Raw genomic sequence first — 18,052 nt, 5'->3', positions numbered from 1 at the left:
GTTAAACCAAACTGCAGTTCATCATAGGGATTCAGCTTGTACTCAGACAACAGACTGATCCAATTTTTTCCAGTAATATAAGTGATGGACATTGCCTTCGTTACTGACATGACATAAGAAGTGAAACCTGCAAAAATAGCCATCGTAGAGCAAACCAAACTGTTTATTCTGTGATGAATGTCACATGGCAAAACCTACATCATAAAATTGCAGGAAAAGAAAGAAAACATGACATTAAATCAATAAGATTTAGACAGTAAATCAATAAGATTTACTATATGTGACACGAGTGAATCCTTACCAGGAAATCACTATGTTGAAGTACTAAACAGAAGATTGATCGTCCAACTACGGGTGGCATGCAGGGGCCCCGCCTACTCCCACAAGCAGGATAGTCCAAAGGTTGTGACAAATCGTATGGACCGAACATCCATGGGACTGGAAATCTTGGTGGGTGCGATAAACCCTGCAATGCATACAGATATTGGAGTGTAACCATAATTGATAAACCGTCCTCACAAAAAAGATGATCTCGATACTTCAATATATACAGACTGAATTGAGTGGACAGACATTAACATAGACCATTCTCAGGACTGACCACACACCAAAAGCGACAGTACTAATAAACAATACAGGGTTCACAAACACAAATCAAGTACTGAACAATAGTACTTACTACAGACAAGCAAAGTTGCACTAATTAAACTCTGCAGACTATTCTTGCCACTGACCTACGGGATGAACCCCGCATAACTGACTAGGCCGTGGACTTCGTGAGAGATGTCTACATGCACCATCACCATCTTGTCAACCTTGGAGAACCTAACAGAGTGGTCTTTCCACTCATAAACATGATCATGAAGACATGCCGCATCAGATTTGTTGGGAAGCTTTACAAGAACCACATCCTTCGTAATCGAAGGCACAACCAGGAAATTGTTGTGGTCAAGTACAGACTTGAGAACACGCCTGACAACAATGCTACAGGAAAACACTAGTTCAGGACACGTGGCAACAAGGACACAGCAGCTGGATAGTTTAGCAGTAGAACTCATCCTTAGGGCTACCAGTTCACACGGCATGACTTTGAGAACTTCAGCTCCACCGCGGACCTGGTTCTAATTCAAACAGAGCCATATTTTATTACTACCTCCGTTCAGAAAAAAAGATGATTTTTGATATTATACTCCATGTATGACTACATATACGCACAGAAATGAGTGAACAAAGACACTAGAACATGTCTTCGAAGGCATAAGAGCAGAGGGATTACTTGCAATATCCATAACACAAGTTACTGAGGCAAATATGCCCTCTTCAAAAGTAGCATTAATGTTCATAAAGTACTCCCTCCATCCCAAAATTCTTGTCTTAGATTTGTCTAGATACGGATGTATCAAGTCACATTTTAGTATTAGATACATCCGTATCTAGACAAATCTAAGACAAGAAATTTGGGACAGAGGGAGTAGTTGAAAGTAATCTATAAGAAATCAATGTCAACCTCTCGCATGTTTTGGTCAAAAGAGGAATTTAGAACTGTCATTTGGCACACAAAAATCACATGCAAGATCACCTAGAAAGTTGTACTACTAGTACTAGTACTGCGTGTTAGATGAAAAAACACGATCAAGATCGAGAAAAAGATCGTCAAGAAGAGATATTACCTGGACTTGCTTAATGAGGGATCCCGGAGAGGGGGGCTTGGACAGGGCGATGGCTTTGAGCTTGTCTGCAGTAGTCTTGGCGGGGTGCTTGCGCTTCTTCGTACCATGAGCCTCGACAGTTTTGGCCAGAGCCATAGACATCACGTCGGCCGGTGCTCCATCGTCCATCAAGAAACTGTCAAATAGAAATAAAAGAAAAGAAACCATAATCACAAACCCAAAAGAAGAAAAGAGAGGGAGTTATAGGATTAGTCTCGGGGTTGCAAGACCGGGCCTTGGCCAGAATCAACACCATTGATATGCTCACCTTTCCTTCTTTGGGAGAGAAGAACAATGGCAGAAGCAGGTCGGGGTTTTCTTGAAGAAATGAGGAACAAGATGAGGGAGAAGCGAGGGTTGGGTAGAGAGGAAGCTGAGAGAGAAGAGTGAAATGATGGTTGCTTCGTCCGTCCAACTTACTGCTGGAACGGAGGGGGTTTTGTGATTTGACCGCTCATTGGGCATTACTCGGTGCTTCGATCGGGGTAGTCTACCGTCACTCTACTACGGAGTAATTTAGTGCATGGCTGGTGGACCCCGATGCTGGCTGTCCCACACATCGGTGAAAGTGAGTAATTTAGTGCATGGCTGGAGGAGGATCCGCATGGTAGAGCGTGTCCACTATCTTTCTGAAGAAAAAAATGATTACAGCCAGCGTTTCCACTCTGACGACGGAGGAGTGCGAAACACGGCAGCCACTTGAACATACACAGTTCTCCTACTACTAGGCATGTGCAGTGGTTCATACGTTAGTACTACATAATCTTGTTGCTAGTGTAGTAAGATATGATGACGACAAATGATGTTGTGCGCATGTCAACTATATGAACAGTAATGTAGTAACATAGTACCGCTTTCTCGACTGTCCGGTCGAGAATGAACGGTGATATCAATGTTAACAGAACTAGGTCTACAGCGCACGGAGAGTACGGTGCTACAGTACTCCACGAAACATGAACCATATGAAGCACGAATAGTGTTAGGCAGGGTGTATGAAGGGTGCACGGGATGGGAGCAAAAGTTCCCTTCTCGACCCACTTTTGGGTGTTTGGCAGAGTGCATGAAGGGTGCATGAGTCCACACTAGTAGGTTAACACAAATACAGGAAGAGGAAACAACTACTCCGTCTAGGTGTGTAAGTCATCTTACGTTGTGCACTGCGACCAAGGCGGAGAGGAAAACGAGAAAACTTAATGTCTTTTTGCTAATTAATAGCATTGCATGCAATGAACTAACCACTGCATGTCATGTTTATTAGTCTCAAGTCATTGAAAGCATGCACGGCCCACGTCTCTTATTAGTTGATATGTCACAAAACAAGAAACGGGGAGGGAGTTAATGTACCGTGCCTAAGTGTTTCGGGATTATTTGGTTTTCGTAAGGTGACTTACACACTATATTGAGATGAGAATGCAACCAAACACACCCACACGCTTTGTGCAACAGTGACTGATCTGCACCGTCTGAGTTTGACCCAATGGTCATGTTGCGCCACGACATGGACATGCCCATGCAGAGGGCGCCTAAACACCACCGAAGTCCCTCTGCTTCTCGAGGCGCACGACGTTGGTGATGCAGGGGGCGAAATGGCTGAAAGGCAATGCAATCTACGGGAAGGCGGAGGGAGCCAGCCGAGGAGCGGGGAATCTTTTGGTTTTCACCATGGTAAAACACCAGTCGACGACTTCTCACATCAGGGAACAGTGGGTTTTACAGGCGGAGTCATCGTGACTAATTGCTGTCGCGCCTCCTCCCATCAATCAAAAAATTAAAAATCCTGCCACGCCTGCTCCCGTCAATCAAAAAATTAAAAATCCTGCCGCACTCAAACACCAGAGCAACACCGCGGTGGATGTTTAAATTTACCTGCCGGCTAGTAGATAAAAAAAGGGGTGAAAAAACAAATGTGGCGGCGGCCTAGCTAATCAGTCGAACTAGCCCAACTAGCTAGCCACCGTGCTTCACTGATGTACTCGGCGGGAAAAGTGATCTTTCGTGATTTGATGACTCATTTATTTACTTGCTTCCGCGAAAACGCGCGGTAGGGCATCCCACATCAGGAAGAATATATGCGTGCACCACCCGGGAGGACCCCGAAACCACGCGGTAGGGTGTGCCATGTCTCGGCACGGAGGAAAAATGTGCGTGTAAAAATTTACTGTATCAGACGTAGTACCTATGGTTCGACCTCGGGACCCAGCCAGTCGGTCGAAAACACCCCACTAGCCACACAGCTTCATCATGCTAACATGGCACAGAGGATAGGTGTGGTTAGCTCCGTCTCGACCAGCCACAACGTCTCTTGTTCTAGGCGATTCTTCTATTTTCCAAGCTTTTTTAGTTGTAATAACACCACGGCAAGCTTGCGCCGCTCTTCGTGTGTGCCCGTGCAAAGGTTAGACGATGGAGAGAAGAGAGAGATCGCAGACTTGGGACCCACCAGTAAGTGAGTCAACGGTCATGCACGTGTAGACGAGGCACTCCCTCTACTCTACTCAACGTAATACTGTATAAAATCAAGTTATGGGACAAAGCCAACAACCATTGTTGTTTCAGGCTATCGACTTACGCTTTGTAGTCCAGGTTGCCAGTACGAATCTCGTCTTTCAGATTTGTTAGTTTTAGGTCCAAATTTGATTAATGACAAGTGGGACCCCCGTGTGTTGTTCCGATATTTCCGTGTAGGATTTTTTTTAACAAACACTTTGCGCGGTTAGACAAGTAACGACACAAGTTACACGTATTTTGCAAGTTTACGAACAAAAATGACAGCGGCATAGAATATCACATCCACCCCGCAACTTAGATGCTATGGTGATACGAGTTTTTACACCGTTGGAAGTGAGATCCAATGGCTTGGGAGTAGTCTTTGTAATTATGCGCAATTTCCAAACTCTCCAAAGGGTTTTTTTGCAAATAAAACATTCAGGCCTCGTGTGTGCCACTGCATCTTGGATCCAACGGCTCCCCGTTGCTCATATTAGGTGCTCCCCGTAGCTTAATTACCCGCTACGGTGATATGAGCATCTAGGTCGTATGATCAGTGATCAGATGGCACATGCGTCATACTTGTACTTTCTGCACAATTCCCAAACTCTCTCAGCCGTATTTTGCAAAAAAATTCAAACCTCCTACTGTGGGCCGTTAGATCTCCGTGAACTCGTATCACCATAGAATCTACGGTGCAGGAGCACCTCATATTCTCCCGTGCGAGAAAACATAAGGTGCTCTCGCAGCTTGGATGCTACGGTGATACGAGCTTCGAGGTCGTTTGATCTAAGATCCAATGGCATCTGAGCAGTCTTTGTGCTTGTAAGCAGTGGCCGAACTCTTTGGGGGCTTTTCTGCAAAAAACCTTTCGAGCCACCGAGGAGGCGTTGGGTCACAAATCCAACGGCTCCGAAGAGCTTGTATCACCAAAGCATCTAAGGTGTGGTAGCACATGATATTCTTACATACAGGAGAATATGATATCCTCCTTCATCTTAGATGCTACGGTGATACGAGCTTCGAGGACGTTTGATCTGAGATCCAATGGCATCTGAGCAGTCTTTGTGCTTGTAAGGAGTGGCCAAACTCTTTGGGGGCTTTTCTGCAAAAAAACCATTCGAACCACCGAGGAGGCGTTGGGTCACAAATCCAACGGCTCCGAAGAGGTTGTATCACCAAAGCATCTAAGGTGTGGTAGCACATGATATTCTTACATATAGGAGAATATGATGTCCTCCTTCATCTTAGATGCTACGGTGATACTAGCTTCGAGGTCATTGGATATGGGATCCAAGGGCATCTGAGTAGTTTTTGTACAAATTGTGTGCAATTCTCAAACTCATCAAGGTTTCCTGTAAAAATATTAAGACACCATGTGAGCTGCTATATCTCAGATCTACAAGCTCCAAGCAACTCGTATCGGCATATAGCATCTAAGGTATGGGGGCACATGATATTCTCCCAGGGAGGAGGGGTGGGGGTGCACAACCAATCGGTGGTTGGGAGGGTGGGGACAAATATAATCTAAACAACCCTAAACAGAGCTTCACAATTTTATCTAAGGTCGAGGGGGTGACCCCCGACAATCATAGCTCCGCCTAGTTAAACACAATATTTGCATGTACTGTAGTACTAGACTTAATATTCATGTTTCAGTTTCATGTTCGTTTTAAATATTGAACTGAGGACCATGCATGTCTTACATTTTACTCCCTTCGTTCCTAAATATTAGTATTTTTAGAGATTTCAAGTGGACTGGCACATACGGATGTATATAGACATATTTTAGAGTGTAGATTCACTCATTTTGCTCCGTATGTAGTTGCTTGTTGAAATCTCTAAAAGACTAATATTTAGGAACAGAAGGAGTATTTTTGAATTCGTGTCATACATGCATGGTTTGGAAAAATAGATGCACTATACTTATTGGATTGTTGTTGTGTTCGTGTGTGGGTGTCATTTGCATTGAAAACTTAGCAGGGATACCATGAAATGTGAAATCCATGTTGAGATCACTATATCACAAACTCACTCTAATTCAACAACTCGTCATAAATCAATTACCACATTGAGATTAGTATTTGCAAGGAAAATACGGGCATTGTATTCGGCAACTTAAAAGGTTCCTTTCGTATTCTCGAATGGTAGGACCCAATGGCGTACCAGCCAGACCTTGGCTCGTGTTGATCCTAAAAAATAAAAAATAAAAAACCGGGCTCATGTCCTTCTGGTGGCATGCGTGGTATGCACATTAGGCAACCCCAACCAGTCGAGCCTCCGCGTTTCGAGTCGAAATATCTGGCGGTCAGAATTCCAGCCCTAGGAAATTCCCCTCATGTCCCCGGTCCATAATGACTACCGATGAACAACGGAGGGATGCTTTAGTAACTACACAACGTTGTGTAAAAAAAAGTAACTAGACAACGTTACCTACCGTGCCGAGCACGGTTCAATTCCCTCGGTCGCGCTCGCCAAGGTCACCTGTCAACTGCATTGCCTAGTAGTACTACTACTACTACACCAGGATGAGCACAGAATTGAGCCCGTTTGTTCATGCCTAGTACTTGAGTTAATATATCAGGCAATGCACTGGTATGGAGGGATTATCCTTTTGCTCTGCATATATAACTTGTCTGAAGTCTAACTAAGCAAAATGTTTGACCAAATCCTTTCTTAAGAAATACAACAGGATAGATGTATGGCTTGAAAATTTATTGCATGATGCAGGTTTCCTGGATCTTAAATTTTAGAAAATCCAAAAGTGACCATAAATTCTTGAAACTGAGCATGGTCACGTGATATGGCACAAATATTACTTTGTAATTTTTTTATTCAATTTGAGACAAGCTGCTTATGACAAGTTGTACAAATGAAGAGCCAAGGTATTTTGGAACAAAGACCTGCCACGTTAAGGCGAATGCTTTCACTATTGAAACCCTGGGCGTTTACGTGCCGCCACGAGTCCCGCTTCTCATTGGCAGGTGCCGTCCGAGCAAGCGTGTGAGTCGACGGGAGGCGTGCGAGCAGACCGCTGCGCCGGCTGGTAGGGAGGCGAGCGAGCAGACCGCTGTGCAGGCTCACCGGGAGGCGAGCCCTTTGACCAGGCTCCGCCGCCCACCTTCGTCCCAACTGCTCCCACTTTTTAATGCCGCCGGCGCCACAGTTTAAAATCAACCCCGCACTACCCGGCATCGCTACAATCTTCTCTCTTCCTCTCCGATTCTCCTGTCGTCTACCTCCAACCAGCCTGACCTAAACGTATGCCATGCCGCATCACGATGGTCTGCCCTTAGTCTTCCAGTTTCCTGAGGAAGACACCCAGTCGGAGTCTCAAGAACATAAGGCGCTTTGGGACGAGCTTGAACTGGCCTTGCGCCCTGACTGCGCCAGTGCCCATCCCCACGGCATTGATGGGCTGGGAGCCACACATTGTCGCCGAGCTTGATGCCATGGGGTTCCACGAGGTCCCCGCCGACTTTCACGCGCCCGTGCACCTGCCAGCGCATGCGCCTGCGCGTGCACTGATGCGCACGCCCGGGCCAGTGCCCATGCACCTGCCAGCGCATGTGCCTGCGCATGCACTGACGTGCGTGCCCGTGCACACGAATGTCTCCGCCGCGCCGTTGACAGTGCCTGTCCCCGCGCGGGTGCCAGTGCCCCCCTCAGCGGCATGGATGGCCGCCGTCGACCGCTTCCTTGCACCAATGCCAGTCGCCTCCTCCCGCTTACATTCTGGCCTTCCTTGAAGCTAGGGCCAACGTCCACGAGTACGCCAACAATGGCGCAAGACGCCGCCGTCGCTGTCGGTCAGTGACCCGACGACACACAGAGCACAGCAGAGGAGCCGCTTCCCACCGCAAGACGCCCCCGCCGCCGCCGCGTAATCTAAATTTGCCATGAAAAACGTTCGGATTGCCATGCTTAAAATCCGAACGTTTATCATTTCCGTTTATTTTAGATCGATCGTCGTATAATTTAAAGTTGGGGTCGGACTGAACGAAATCTATGGTTTGATCGATTGAATGTTCTGCTAGAGCTGTATCAAATGAAATATAAAATGGCATCAAGCCACATGTATTCCTTGTCATCCAACGACCTAGACTGCTTCAGTGTCGAGCGCTCAACACGTTTAGCGTGCAGTTAATTTCATGCCAAAAATAGTGCTAATCACATAATAACACGCAAATAATATCCAACTTAATATCCGCATGCACTTAATATACTTCCAAATTAACGTGCATTGCACCTACACACTGACTAGTGCTGCTAGCACGTAAAACTGGTGCCGTAACTTATGAATGCGTCCAGATATGGTCAACGGCAACATCGCCCACGAGTTCTTCGTGTATGCCCGTGCGTCTAAACGCGGAAGGGGAGGAGAGAGAGAGAGCACACATGGAACCCACCAGTAAGTGAAGGCGAATAGTACTAAAAATAATATTACATGTTATCAATTAAATAGGTTGTGGTAATATAAAAATATTATGTGAACAAAGGGAGGTACAACAAACATTGTTGTTCTACGTATGTTGCCTATTGACTTGCGGCTTGAAGGCCCTGGTCGCATGTTCGATCCTCGTCCTTTATTTTTTAATTTGTATATGGGTCCAAATTTGTTTCATGACATGTGGGCCCCTCAGTGTGTAGTTTGTAGCACTTTAATTTGTGGGTCCAAATTTGTTCCATTCCAAGTGGACTATCGGTGTTTAGTTTTGTAGCTTATATATAATAATTAAAGAGAACAACAGAGTTTTTTGCAATAATACCATGGTGCGACGTTGAAGCCGAGAAAGGACGTGCGAGAGAGCGATGACCGAGCCAGAGGGAAATTAACTAGGGGAGTTGCGGGGGTTGCAACGGTGTTTCGAGTAGTTGTGGGCCGAATGCTATGAAAATATAATCTAAACCGACCGGAATAAATGCCTACACAAATTAATCCAAGGTTGGTGTGCCCCTCGCAATGTAAATAGCTCCGGCATTGCGAGGGATGGAGAGGTAGCTTCAATGTGTGGAAGATACGACGTGAGAAAGCGAGGTCAATCGAGAGACATATAGATAGAGAGACAAAGTGAGTGTGGTCCGAGATTCATGGAACAAATATATATGCTCTGGAGAGATATTGTCCGATTGAGCTTTTGGCAAGGGTGAGGGCTGTAAGATAGATATTGAGAGATGATCCAGTCACAGACGTGTAGATATATTTTGTGCGTGGGAAGAAGCAAGGTCGATCGATCACATAGGGTCGTCGTGTGATCGAAAGAGTGAGACAGGTTGGAGAGAGTGACCTAGATAGACAATGTGCGTGAGAGAGTATACAATGTGAATAAGTCGAATTGGGCTCAAACATGGTGATATATCATTTTTGTCCGAGAAAGAGCGAGGTCAATCGAGACATACAAAGAGAGAGAGAGAGAGAGGGAGATAGAGGGGGGGAGAGAGAGAGCGTGGCCCGCCATGAGGTCGAAAGAGTGGGGGCGGCTTCGATGGACTGACCTAGATAGACAATCTGTGTGAGAGAGTATAGAGTGTGTCGATCGAGGCCCGAACAGGGAGATATATCATTTGTGTGTGAAAGAAAACGAGGTTAAACAAGACTCAGATAAAGAGAGCGAGATTGAGCGAGTGTGGCCCGCCGTGCGGAAGAAAGAGTGAGATAGTCTCGAGGGAGTGACCTAGATAGACAACGTGCGTGCGTGCGCACGAGAGGTTGGGGGCTAGATAGGCAATGCATGTATTTAGCGTGAGAGGGTGATAGGGAGAGGGAGAGAGAGAGAGAGCTCGGCATGGGGTGCAATGGCGGGTGTGTGAGGTAAATACATTTCGTAATAGAGTGGAAAAGGGGGTTGTGTAGTTGAGAGAGTTAGAGATCGAAACATGGAGAGAAAGAATGGATGTGTGTTGGAAACCGATAGCTTCCCAAGGTGGTTAGGAGAGGAAGATTGACCGATACAGGAAGTATGTAGCGTATGTGCGGGGGGGGGGGGGGCTGAAAACAACATTTGAATGTAGATAGTACGAGACTTAATATCGATGTTTCAATTCGGTGTACATTGTAAGATTTGAACCGAGGACCATGCATATGGGTAATTATTTCGAATTCGTGCCATACTAGGTTTCGAAAAGTTGACATTGACTCGATTTGTTGTGCTATTTTGTAGGTCATATGTTTGAATCCATCCAAAAGTTTTCTCACTACCATGGTGTTCATCATATACATATGAATTTGTATTAAAAAAGTAGCATGGATACAGTGAAATGCGAAATCCACGTTAGAATTGGAGATCGCTATGTGACACACACTCTAATTCAAATAACTAATTATGTGACACACACTCTAATCCACGTTAGCGTGGATACCGTTTCGATTTTTTTTCAAATAACTCCTCATTAATTAATTTATAGTATCTCGTTTCGAATGACTAATTATTGCAAGGAAAACACGGGCATGGTAATACATACAGATTCGTTTGCAAATGAAAGAAGATTCGTTTGCATTCTCAAATGTAGGCGCACCAGGGTCGTGTCGTGGTGGTCGCGTGTGTCGGACGGACGCGTAGCACCCAGCCACCCACCCAAAAAAAAGGACGACGACAAAATAAGTTCGCGCTTCCACGTTTCGGATTGAAATATCTGGCGGCCCTAATTCCAGCCCTGCAGAATCTCCCTTCTCCACCGTCCCCTTCCGCGCCCAGATTGCTCAAATCCCTAATTCGCCGCCAACCCAAGCAAAGTTCGAATCGCCCCTCGTATCATCTCTTTCCCCACCTCTGTGCCGGACGATGATGGCGAAGACGACGGTCGCGCTTCACCACCGCACCGGAGCTACCTCATCTACGCCCTCGTCCACCGCACCGGGTGGTCCACCGACAACGTCGGCCGCTGCAACTGACGTGCCTCATAGACACCGACTTCCACCGCATCAGGTGCGCTTCACCGACGCCGTCTCCCAGCTCACCGGGGCTACTTCACCGAGCACATCGTCGCGCCTCCGCCCCCCGAGGCCGTTGGGGCTTCACCAATGGTCTCGTCCACCGCATCGTAGTGCTCCACTGCCACTCAAGATCTACATCCGTGTGCGGCCAGCCAACGCCAGCGCATCACCCTCAACGGCTCTGAAGTGACCCGCACTCTAGCTAGGCGAGCATGCCCAAACGCCAGCCCGAACTAGGTATCCACACATCACTCCCTTCACTGTTCCGACGATGTTTGGATATCCTTTAACTGCTCTCTTAGCTTACACGCCTATCCAACCCTGACTTTAACTCTTATTTCTTCTGGAGATATCATCTGAAACAAGCAAATCCATTTTTTTAGTGAAGCATGACAGCACTACGGGATCTGGTACACATCCTGCACACCCGTATAACCTTGTAAGTATCTGTCCTCCGGTACAACAGCAAGGTCGATTCCTCTTATTTGATCAGCCATTCGCCGTGTCAAAAATGCAGAGGGGGATGCAAGGAGCACAAGGCCTGCACATCCAAGCTTGTGGTAACATGGACTTGTACATGGAACATCCCAAGCGCAAGCAGAGCTGTAGTGAGCCTGTACAACGAGCTAGCGTAAGTCCCTGCATTTCATTTAATTCGTACTGGCATTCATGTATGATTTGTGTGCAGTGGCAAATCCACGAATTCAAGTTACTAGGGGCGAACATTTAACTTAAAAAATACGAAGGCACTTGCACTTCGGAAATCAACATAACTTGAGAAATGTGAAGCTACATGCACTTTGAAAACCAGCTAATGATCAAAGTAGTTCAGATTATAAACACTAAATGATGCAAGCACCAAAAAACACAAAATGCAACATGGTGTAGAAGGACTACAAACATGGTCTGTACCTGCTTGAATTATTCGTTCTCTGGCTGAAAATATCGAAGTGTAATTGCACCTATAACCAGTGCGCAAACTGCATATCAATATATCTATCCTGCACAAGTATGCCAATAGTTTCAAACAACAGATTAGAAAAGTATTTATGCTATGTTGTCATGATACGGGGACTTTCTGGTAGATGGCCTCGACGTTTCCTCAAGCCATGAAAATGCACTATAATTTGCTTGTCCTCAATGCCTACAAATCTCTATGTCTCTCTCAACATAGCAGATCATCATTAGACACTAAATCCTTGAATGGGAGCTTGCAAAATGCTTGCATTAGATGCCTCATTAGACACTATATGTTCATCACCAGGAGCATGTAAAATGTTTGCATCAAATCCTTCATTAGCAGTCTGTTCATTAGACACTTCAGGCTCAAGAACAACATGAGCTTGGATGTTTGCACCGGAAACTTGATTAGATACATCAGATTCAATCAGTTCAGTATTGGTTGGGGGAGTTATAAAATAAGTAGAAATTAGTTTCATTTTCTCATAGATTCCATACATACAAGTAGTTTTACAACACCGTCAGGTTTAACTATTGGCCAGAAATTGAAGAGTTGAATTAGATATAATCAGGGCTGTGATGTACCTGCTCGTTGCGCATGCTACTCTTGCAAGCTGCGACTGTCCGTTTGCGCAAGCTCGATGCCATGCCCGTGCTGCCGCCGCTGCCTCCCATGCAGGCTACACCCAGGGTTGGATCTTCATCTTCTTGTCCTTCCGTTTGCTTGAATCCCGGCGACCACCCTCCAACGAGGGCGCGAGGAAGTGCTGTGTCGGTCTATCCAGCGGTGGCTAGGTTAGGAGCGAACCAGACTGGAGGCTGGAGCGGATGAATTGGGATTTTTCTTGCTGTCGATCGATATGGGAGGCGCTCGTTTGGGCCGTGAGCCTGCTATAGGGCATGCCTTGGACTTATGTTATTGGACTATCCAAATTGAAACATTTTTCTTCATTTTTTACATTGCCTGCTCGTGCGTTGGGACGAAAAAAACTAGCCTGGGCCAACCTGGACGACTCAAACTAGGTGCACACTTTCGAGCCACCCGAGGCGGCCGCCCATACCAGCCCCTATTGTGGCGTCGCCCCTTTTTGCGTGTATGATAGGGGTAGTGAAAAATATTCCAGTGGCGCTTTTGGTTTACCCACAAAATGGTTGAATTGCTTGTTTCTATGAACTGAGTTCGCCAATAATGTGAAGGATGCCAGTCTTTTCATCCTATTGTAGATTGCTTAGACCTCAATATGCCAAAAGTAATCGCATGAAATATACAGTAAAAGCCAGTGTGATGTGTGTGGCTACAACTAGTCTGACTACACGTCCTCATATAACATATCAAGGATGCACCATCTTACCAGATTAACCATTCAACTTACCAATGCAGTGTGGGAAGAAAGAAGTATTGGGACTGCGTATCCAAGCAATTGATGCCATGGACTCCTTCGTACAACCTTGTAAGCGAAAAAGAAGTTGCAGTGTGCCTGTACAAAGAACTAGCGTAAGTTCAGTTACCTACTTCTCGGAATTTTAGTTAGTCACTTATTGCAAAATTGTTCAATTACATTGCTTGGCTTAATTTAGTTTGCTACTGATTACATAATGCCACAGCCTGTTAATCCTATTATAGACTGCACCTATCTATGTGTTTGATACTTACTGTTAAGAATTACCTGTTTGCCTGAACTTAAATAGCTACTTGTTTGTTTAACTGCTTTGCTGCTGCAACAACGGGTTACAATGGTGTTAATAACTACTTTTCAGCATCGAATTGAAACTCTTTAATTCCTTGTTTGTTTAACTGGTTTGCTTTTATAACTCCCAGTTGAGATGTTTTGCTAACTTCAACTTTTCTGAATCCAATCGGAACTTTAATGGCAAAACAGGTTAGCCCAAGATCAAAGAGTGAGGTCCCCATGGACGTTGTATCATCCCACAGCAGTGGCACCGGCCCAATCGTGCATTATGAATTGCCAACTGCTGATGCTCTAGAGGCTAAACTAGTGGTAGAAAGAGATTCTGCTTCTGCACTTAGAGATGAAGTTGACATGTTGAGGAAGCAAACAGCACAATTAGTAGAAGTACTCAAGACAACCATTAAATATTTGGTGGATTTCAAAACGAAGCAAGCTTAGACTGACCACATTGTTAAGGTCCTGAAGGAAAAAAGGAAATTAAATTCCCACTTGGTAAATCATAGGTGAAATGTTCTTTCCATCGTTGAATAACCTTTGCGTTGTTTGTTCATGTAATCAATCAAACCATTTATTTTAGAGAGCATGTAATAATTGTTTTTGTTTTTTGTTTTTTGGTTTGCAATTTTATTTGAGCACAAGTCTGTATTAATTGATAAGACTCGGAGACATTTCATTTTGATTGCCGTGCCAGACCTACAAATATGCCAATCGGGCTGAATGTGCATTCATCAATAATAGTAGTATAGATGGACCATAAGTGGCTCGCATCGGAAAGGGCCAAGATGCTGTAGTAGCTTGGCTAAAAAAGGATGCTGTTGTAGCAAAGAAAAGTACAGTGGCCTGGGTTATGTATGTTAGTTGATATTATTGATCCATATACTCTATAAGTGTTTATATGTCTGTTAGTTCTGTACATTCTTGGTTGATTCACTCGGTATTTGAATCTTGATACATCGCTTGTGTACATATCTAAATGGGAGTACACATTATGTTGCGTGTGACATTTGAGTTGGACATGAAGTGTTCCAAATATTTGAATTCACCTTAAACTGGATTCTAGCTTCTGAATTTGAGTATCAGCATTTGTAAACCATATTCATATATGACAGTGGAATACATCTTTGTCGTCCTTTTGAAGATATATAAAAACACATACACTACAGGAATCAGCTACTTTGCCGTCTGCCACGGCAGACGGCAAAGGCAAGGATGGCGGACGGCAAAGGCCTTTGCCGTCCGCCGCGGACGGCAAAAGGCTCCGGCAAAGTAGGCTACAGTAAAGAGCTTCTTTGCCGTCTGCATTTTGAAGCGGACGGCAAAGGGGCCTTTGCCATCAGCAGCGGACGGCAAAGGTCATGGCTCTTTGCCATCTGCTGGCAGACGGCAATGACTGGCTCTTTGCCATCTGCTGGCAGACGGCAAAGACTGCCTCTTTGCCGTCTGCCAGTTGATGGCAAAGAGCCTATATTGCCCCATTTAATTCTGTTTTTTCTTATATCAATTCATTTTCACAGAAAATCAAACACACACACACACACACAGATATATATATATATATATATATATATATATATATGACCAATAGTCATGAACACATAGTAGCAAGTTTCATCCATACATATACATAGTTTCATCAATATTACACGGTTTCATCCATAGGTAGCAAGTTTCACAAAGTCAAAACAAAAACTATAGACAAGCACTCCATATCTGAAATTACAAGAAATGACCTAAAAGTAAATATCTATTTTCCTAAAAACTATCTTATTACTAAGATCTTCTCTGGATCTTCTTCTTTTCTTCCAACCTGCATAACAAAAACACTAAGAAAGAGAGAATGGGTTAGGAGTAGAAATGTAGCATTTCACTTGGTGAAATGCAATGTTCAGTTTTTATGTAAGTTTAACACACGGAAAGCTGGAGAGCATGCTGAGAGTTTTCTTGCCTGAGGACCAGGGTAGCCACCAACGGGCCAGCCAAGGGGCCAGTTCACATCCTTCTGGAGGAGAGTGTACTCCTGCTCAATTCCATACCTGTTTGGGTTCAGAGATAGGCCTAATCGGTGCTAATCTATATTGTACAACTTATTATGTTCTCACGTGTGTATGTGTGTTAAGACACAAGAGCGCTACTACAACTTTTATATGAAACACTGCAACAACAAAAAACTTGAAATATCGACGGAGGTATTCGTACCATCTCTCCTCAGCTGCAACCTTCGAGGTGTTGAAGATCTTGGCAGCATTGTGCCTCTTGTTGGTGGGGATTGGAACACCTTGTGGTGTGTAGCAGTCGCACATAACCTACAAGGAGTAATAAATAGGAAATGATCAACAAACCAACGACTTTGCGCCAAATACAGTAGAAACTTGGCCTCTGATTTAGCTGAAGCTTTTTTTTCTCAGTTCAAGTATTTAAGATTTGTGTTAGCCAAGTAGGTCAACTAGTGGAATTTTAGGGTGTTTACACAACAGGGCGCAAACACCTGGTTATTTTGTCCACCAGATCACACATATATCCAAGCACATCAAACAGCCACAAAATTCAGTTTTCATTTTTAAAGTTAAGCCACAAAATTCAGTTTTTTATTTTTAAAATTTAGCGGTGCCCAGAAACAATGTTTTCCTATGATTTTTTTTCAAAGACCCATCTGCATCTTACTTTTCCTACTTTATGGCATCCAGCATCTTTGGTGCATAAAAAGTTTGAAAGAAGCATGGAAGATAAAAAGTAGCGAGGACTTACAAGGAGGTTGTCACCCCTCCTGAACGGGTTCTTAAAAATGGCCTGGGGGATTCATCAGAGTCAAAAAGAAAAAACAGCTTGTAAGCAAACAAGGAAAGTAGAAATACTGTAAGTAAAACGCTATACCAAAGCTTCAGTCAATTATGTTCGAGAGAGGGCACAAAAGGTGCAGTGTTTCCGCATGAGATAAAAATAGATGATGTGGACTTAGGTGTAGAAAATTACCACCCTCCAAAACAAATGATGGACCTTTTATATGCAACAAAGTAAAGAAGTTTACAAATTAACAGCTTGTCTGAATCTATTTCTAATGTGAGAAAGTAGGTTACTAAAATAACTTACATGCAGTTTATCAATAGGAACAGACATAAACAAGGTGATACATCCGTATTAAACTTGGATAGTAGCAACTTGGTTTCAGGGGCAACGTTATATATATTTTTTATTGGTGAATGGTTAAGAAAATAATACCACTCTTACCCACCACTCAAGGGAAGATTAATTATCACATTCACCATTGTCAGTCACAACTGCTAATGAGCACAAAAATGCAACTAAAGCCTAATAAAGAACATTCACATTTCTGTACTGAATGATCATGCTGCATATGAGCCAAGCACATAAGAATCATTATGCGAACTGCATATGCCATGTCTAAAAAAAGAATTGCTCTTTGCGTAGTAGAAATTAAATCAATAGTCTGGAGAGAACTATACAGAAATAACAAAAATATTAAGGAGATGTTGCTGCTAGTTGCGTGCAGCTGCATGCTTTGCCTCATGCAAAGAAAGTAGAACATTTTGTTTACCAACTGCAAATATTTGTGGTTGTTCTTCCATTAGCACTGGTATCTACTTGGCAATGGCAAAAGGATGAAATTTAGCTACATAAATATTTGGTGTTTCTCCAAATTCTAAAGATGAAATAACTGAACATTGAAAGAACAGTAAAAAATATACAAAGCAAGGATACACAAGCACACACAGCACACGCGCATGTAGGCAGAACTGGCCCAGCCATGGCCGCCGCGACATGGATTCCTCACTGTTGTCGCCGCGACATACATGGATCAGAGGTAGATGCATATGAGAGGAGTGTATAGGGAGAGGAGTAGAGGGTTGGTACCATGGGCGTACGTGCGGGCCTGCAGCCGTCAAGGCGGGAGGCAAGTTGAAGGGCTCGGGGGTGGGGTGGGGGCGTCTCTCTCTCTATGCTCGGCCCTGGTAGCTGCACGGCGCCGGAGATCTCGTGTATGGGCTGCAGCATGACCCTGGTGGCCGATGGGCTTGGCCGGCGCTGCTCCGGCGAGGGGCGTCACTCCGGCGAGGAGGAGGCCCGTGCGGCGAGGGGGAGGCCGGATCCGGAGTGGCCGGACCTCCCGAGGCCGGATCCGGGCGCGAGGCGGCGTGGGGCGGCGGCGGCGACGCGGGGACGCGGGCGGGGCGCAGAGGAGCTCGGTGCTCGGCTCCCATGGCGGCAGCGGATCTCGAGGTTGGGGCGACGAGCGACGAGGCTTCCGTGGCGGG

At 44.9% G+C, this 18,052-nt stretch overlaps 1 long non-coding RNA gene across 1 annotated transcript; it reads right to left on the bottom strand.

Moving 5' to 3' along the window:
• Window positions 1-15,579: 15,579 nt before the first annotated feature.
• Window positions 15,580-16,850, bottom strand: LOC123141216 (uncharacterized). Its single transcript, XR_006470204.1, has 3 exons — window positions 16,527-16,850; window positions 15,978-16,084; window positions 15,580-15,814 (listed from the first exon to the last, which is right to left on the bottom strand). It is a non-coding gene; the product is annotated as an uncharacterized lncRNA (long non-coding RNA).
• Window positions 16,851-18,052: the final 1,202 nt, after the last annotated feature.

This window comes from Triticum aestivum, chromosome 6D (assembly GCF_018294505.1).
Source record: "Triticum aestivum cultivar Chinese Spring chromosome 6D, IWGSC CS RefSeq v2.1, whole genome shotgun sequence".
NCBI classification, from domain to species: domain Eukaryota; kingdom Viridiplantae; phylum Streptophyta; class Magnoliopsida; order Poales; family Poaceae; genus Triticum; species Triticum aestivum.
The sequence above is the reverse complement of the archived record's forward strand: the minus strand, read 5'-3'. Positions and strand labels throughout refer to the sequence as shown.